Source organism: Cuculus canorus, chromosome 21, assembly GCF_017976375.1.
Source record: "Cuculus canorus isolate bCucCan1 chromosome 21, bCucCan1.pri, whole genome shotgun sequence".
NCBI lineage: Eukaryota > Metazoa > Chordata > Aves > Cuculiformes > Cuculidae > Cuculus > Cuculus canorus.
Window position 1 is genome coordinate 2,838,286 of NC_071421.1, and position 6,000 is coordinate 2,844,285.

Genomic DNA, 6,000 nt, shown 5'->3' on the forward strand with positions numbered 1-6,000 from the left:
CTGTACAAACATGACATTTCAAATACAGCCATTTAAAACAGCTTTAGAATTTGAATTTTAAGGAGTTGTGTTCAGCCTCAGCCCCTAGAAATGCCTCCACCCTCTTCCATCCCTTCCGTTGCAAAGATGACAACAAGCCTGTTGTGACCTCATGACTCCAGCAGGACCAAGCAGAGCACAAGATGTTGGCCCACCAAACTGGATGAGAGGAAATGGCCTCTAGCTGAGCCAGGGGAGGTTTAGACTGGATATTAGGAAAAATTTCTTTACTGACAGACTGGTGAAGCCGTGGCAGAGGCTGCCCAGGGCAGTGGGGGAGTCTCCAGCCTTGGAGAGGTTCAAAACATTTGTACATGTGGTGCTTCAGGACATGGCGTAGTAGGTATGGCTATGCTGATGGTTGGAGTTTATGATCTTAGAGGTCTTTTCCAACCTTAATGATTCCATGATTCTATGAAGGTACTTTGCTCTTTGATGTGCACAAAACTGTAAAAAGCTGCTTCTGATGGGAACTCTGCTGCAGAAGAACTTCAGAACATTGTCTCTAGTGGTACAAGCGACAAGGGAGGAGAGAATTTGCTCCCAATATTTTTGAGTTAACAAAACCCAAACCCATCATTCTGCAACAGTAATTTAGACATGGTCAAGATTTGAGCCGTTGTAAGGAATATTACCTGCCATAAAGTTTGAATGGTGTTGAATTTACAAAAAATGCCTGGTGTCAAATCATACTGTCAGGAACAATTAGCCATGGTGCATAAAAAACCTCTTACAGAGATTACACTTCCCGTATTGTTTTACAGAAAAACTTTGTGTTAATGTTATGCTTTGAATGCCTTTTGCCGTGAAACATTTAAGAAACAACAGTTTATAGTCTCTGATCTTTATGGTTTGGAAGAATGAACACTCTCCTCATGTAAGGCCAAATTGATGTTTTAAATTCAAGAGAAACCCCATCATGTTATAAAAAAGGAGGGAATGTCCTAAGAAGAAAGTGGTCAAATCATTCCAAGATGTTATGGGTTTAAGGGGTTTTTCAGCTTTTTTTCCTAAGGAAAAATTTTCATGATCCTGGGCATGTGGTCAAAAAACACAGAAGTGAGGTATTTTTAGACAAGCGCATTTGGTATAAAATTACACACTCCAGTGTGTGCGGGGACAACCTGGTCTGTGGGACGCTGGGGCAGAAGAGTCTCCCTTCTTGGTGCTCCTGGACTGGCCACTCTTGCTGCTGCAGCCCAGTGCTCTGACTCAGGAACGTGGAAGGTGAGGGTGGAAGCCTTTTCCTTCTGCATTATCTGATCCGCCGTGTTTGCTCTGTGTGTTCCCCAGGCCAAGCTCTGCTGGGGCCATTCTGACCGGCTCAGCACAGAGCGCTGCGGGCTCACTGTGGAAAAAGCAGAATGAGCAAATGCCTGCACAGAGCAGGACCCCTCCACCTCTGCCTCCCTCTCCCCAGCCCTGGAATACCGCGGCACTGACAGAGTCTGTGATATGGGATAACCCTCCTGTCCTTCACGGAGAGAAACGCTGCAGGCGATGGGCAGCGCAGTGCTTCTGAGGTGCAGGCATCGTCCATCCCTCTGTGCTTCCCAGCCAGCAGTGCCTGTGCATCTCTGGGGTCCGACAGCTCAGACTCCTTTGAGTGATTCAGGATCCAACTTTCTAAGATCAGCTTGTAGTTTTTTTTCCAGCCCTGTCAGCACTGCGGAGCCAAGGCATCCCTGGCAGCTCTGGCTGGGTTCTGTTTGGCCTCACGCATCATCACCAGTCTTGCCAGTTAATTCAGGCGGAGGGTGATGATGTGTGAGGCAGAAAAAGCACAGCCTGGCCTTCAGGTGCTGGGCACAGTCACCACAAAGGCAGTCAGGAAAACGCTGTTTCCATTTGTACACTTGAGCGAGCGTGACCTGGGAATCCTTGAGGCTGGCACAGATCCTGGACCTCAGCGAGGTTTACTACTAGGCCACAGACGTGCTTGGACGACTGAGAAACGACCGCAGGAGTGAGTCTGTGTCACTGTGAGTCAGGCTGAGGATGGTGTTTCAAGCCCATGTGAGAATCCTTAGCAAAGAGAGACTCTTTTAACAGTGGTGAGTCTCTACTGGACATTGGAGGCTGGCCAGCCAGCGTGGCCTGGCTACTGAGGGTACACTCTCTTAATCCCCATGGCCAGCGGTGGGGCTTCCTTGATGCCTTTAAGCTGAGATATTTGGGTTGACCAGACTTCAGTTGTTTTGTTGGCTGCTCTGGAATACACTGCTTCTCTGGCACAGAGGGCACCCTGTGCCCCATACTCTGGGGGAGAGGCAGATGCCTGCCCTCTGGCAATGCCTTTTTCCTGCAAGGATGCTGAGAAAGGTTTTCACCTGCAGTGTCAGCAGTCGGACACCAAGCCTCTCCTGTGCTCGTCACGCACCTGGGTACTAAAAGTCTTCTCTTCCCCAGGCGGAACAAGCCCAGCTCTCCCAGCCTGTCCTCATACAGCAGGTGCTCCAGCCCTCGGATCATCTTCACGGGGCCTCTTCTGGACTCGCTCCAACATATCTGTGTCCTTCCTGTGCTGAGGAGGCTTTGCTGCTGCCGCAGGAGGGACACGTCAGTGTCCCCGCGGTCATGGACCCGCATAGTTTATTTGTGCCTGTCTGTGGGTGTGTGTATGTGTGCACACACCAGTGTGAAAGTGCCGGTGTGGAAGGTTTTGCTTTGGTTTTGTTCTGTTTAAGGGAAGGGATTACCCTAGTTTTGATGGGAGTATTGACTGGTTTTAGGAGTGGCTGGCAGAAACCTGGCATTGGGTTAATATAAATACACAGTAAGAAGAACTCTGTATGATATTTCCAGTTCCCACTACTCCATATTAGGAGATCTGGGACCAAAATAACTGCAAAACCCTATAGCAAAGCAAAGAACACAATATAAAATGTAGACGAGGAAACAGACTGAGGCATGATCGTCAATAATACTTGAAAGTCATAATCCACACAGTTTCTGGCAGGAATGGAAAAGCAAACCACACCAGAACCTGGAATATGTGTGCAGGTACACTCTGAGTTTATTCTGGCGCAAACCAAAGTATGGCCCTAATAAAAAGGCCTCGTCTGACATCGTGTGCTGTTCTTTTGGAGTAACATAGAAAAGGTTTATCAGGATGGTGACCAAACTATGTGAGGCTTTGGATTTCATAGAACAGAATCACAAAATAATTAAGGTTGGAAAAGATCTCTAAGCTCATCCAACTGTCAGCCCAACACCTCTGTGCCTACTAAATCATGTCCCAAAGTTCCGTGTCTACATGTGTTTTAAACCCCTCCAGGGATGGGGACTCCACCCGTGCCCTGAGCAGCCTCTGCCAGGGCTTCACCACTCTGTCAGGAAGAAAGTTTTTCTAATATCAATCTAAAGCTGTCCTGGTGCAGCTTGAGGCCACTTGCCCTTGTCCATTTGTAGGTGACTAAGCCAGACCTTGGTCCACATACGTGTTTTCAACAGTTGACGGCATCGCAGTTTTTCCACTGCTTTCAAGGAAAGCTGCATCTGTTTGATGGGTACTGAGTGCTTGTGATGGACTTGGTGCTCAGGCAGTGGTGTTGTACACGTGGAAAATCAACTCTGAGCTTTCCTGGAAGTGCTGCTGTTTGCTCCTCTTTTATTAATTTGTTTATAGAACATAAATATCCCATCACAAAAGGCTTCACAAGTCAGATGGTGGTTTCTAAAAACCAAACTGCCTCAATTGTACTAATTTGTTAAAGTACAAAATAAGAAGTCGGATCTAAGCTAGGCTCTATGCCTTTAAGGTAGGATCCCTCCAGAGCGAAGCTGAAGTGCCAGGACTGCTGCTTTCAACTTCAGACTATGTGATATATTAGTTTGGTCTCAGAAGCCACAGTGCTTCCTTACTTATGTAGCTTTGATCTAAAAAGCTGTTTATTTATGTTTTACTGAACTATAAAACATCCAGTAAACATGCCTCATGCTTCTTTTATGTTCTACATGAATTCTGTCATGAAAACGTCAAGGAAAAATAATGAAGATCTTTATTGTGTGGCTGCTGGTGTCTTCCTTTGGAAGTCCTTATGCTTTGTGTTTCTGTTCGTATGACTGTAAAATTCATAAGGCCTGCAGATGTCTGGCCTGCAAAGCATCTGGAGGAGAAGGAAGTTTTTCCTTATGAAATCCCAATGGATGCACTACCGAGGGCATGACGAGGAAATAACGATTTGGCATTTCTCTTTGGATGCAGCGTGATAGGGCTTCTATTGTAATTATCTGGAGGTATTAATTACAGCTGGGCTGTGAGCTGTTCCTGCTGTCGGGTGAGCTCTTACTTGCAACATCTCACAACAGCCAACGAACTGATGGGAAAACCTGGTCAGAACCTGGGACACAGCCCTAATTGCACCCAGTCCCTGCAGTGAGCCTGGATAAGAGGTCCCAGGTTTGCAGAGTGTCAGTAATATCCCAGATTACCTAGCAGTGCTTCCTTCCTAGTCATGCAATTATCAGTGTTGTTTTAATAGAGCTGAGAAGGAAAATTGTAAATTCAACATGGGCCTGATGGTTCTGCACTGCACATTATGGTGTAATCCAGCAGACAAAGAATTAGCAATTAACCTTCTCTGCTAATTAACTGAGGGGAGGCCCAGGTGAGGTGCAGGTTGTTTACGGGCTGTGAGAGCCCAGGGCAGCCAGCTGTGGGCTGAGTGGCATGCCAGGAAGCTCATAAAGCAGGATGGGACTGGTCCTTCCCCCTCTGCTGGTGCTCCTCTTTCTCTGCGGGTTCTGTCCTGCTGAAGCTTCTGCTGGTAGGTCTGGGCCTATCCTCTAGAAGCTTAAAGAGCTTCTTGGACTCTATTAACCATCTGCCCCTGTAAAAGAGCTGTTCTGAGAGGTTTGCTTCTGTGTCTGATAGTTTGTGGGGGGGGGAACTTTGAGCTGGAGTTTTGTGGCTTGGGCTAGGAAGTGTACTTCTTGCCTTCAGTGCAATGCTGTGCCAGCCCTCTGCATAGGGAAGGTTGGGAAGATGGGAGACGTTGTGGTTGTGTGAGGTCTGAAGTTTGCCATAGGAAAATGAGAGGGAGCCTTTGAATGTGCCCTTCTGTAGTGGCCACAGGGACCTCATGGGCTGTCTCGCTCTTATTTCAGTAGTGTAGTTTCTGTTGCTCATCTGAAGCCCCTGACCCAGATAGCTCAAGAAGAGAGCTTTAAAGTGAGACATTTCTCACAGTGGAAAATAGGCACTTCTGGGGCACGGGCTTCTCTCTACAAGCAGACAGCAACCAGCCCTTCTGGTGAGGTGAATGGAAGCGTATTCCCACACGGTCAAGAGGGTATCGGTTGAGAGAAAACTACCCGTGATGCTGAAGGAACTCTCTTTTTGTGTTCTTGAAGTACACTTTCATGAAATCACGGCATCGTCATTGATACAGAAGAGCTGGCAGTGCTAGAAAGCAGGTTCGGAGCATGAGCTCAGTTTAGAAAATGGAATTGGGTACAAATAACAATTCGCTTTCTTGGGCTGTGTGTGGGGAGAATGCAGAGCCGGTAGAGTGGCCAAGAAAGGACAGAAAGTTGAGTCCTTTTTCCAACACCCTTTCTCACTGCCTTAGTTTTTTATGGTCATTTTTTATCTTTTATTTTCTTAAGCCTAAAGGACTCTCATCCTCACACCATGCAGAGGACTGGACTGCTGCTGGAGAACCTTTGCACCCGTATTAACCGAGCAGGTCAGTCTTATGTGTGTGAGCGGAGCAGCAAGCAATTAAAGTTGGGGATCAGCAGTGAGAAGGCGTGGGAATCTGGACTACTTCAAACCCACATTATTATGGTTCAGTATTTCAAAAGTGCAATACCGTGCCGGTCAGGATCTGGGTGTCGCATTGTTAGTTCTTCCTCTACAAAATGTGCTCTTCTGGCTGCTCTGAGAGCAGGGTGCACAAGTCCCTTTTGGGATTCTGAAGCAGGAGTGGTTCAGAAACGTGAAAGTTTACTTCCTTT

General features: G+C 47.1%; 1 long non-coding RNA gene across 1 annotated transcript in view; it reads left to right on the plus strand.

The window, feature by feature from the left end:
- The window catches only part of LOC128854236 (uncharacterized), a 28,891-nt gene extending 23,161 nt beyond the window's left edge, over positions 1-5,730 (plus strand). Inside the window, exon 5 of the long non-coding RNA XR_008453221.1 lies at positions 5,650-5,730. This is a non-coding gene — a long non-coding RNA (uncharacterized LOC128854236). The remainder of the gene's footprint in view (positions 1-5,649) is intronic.
- The last annotated feature ends 270 nt before the right edge of the window (positions 5,731-6,000 follow it).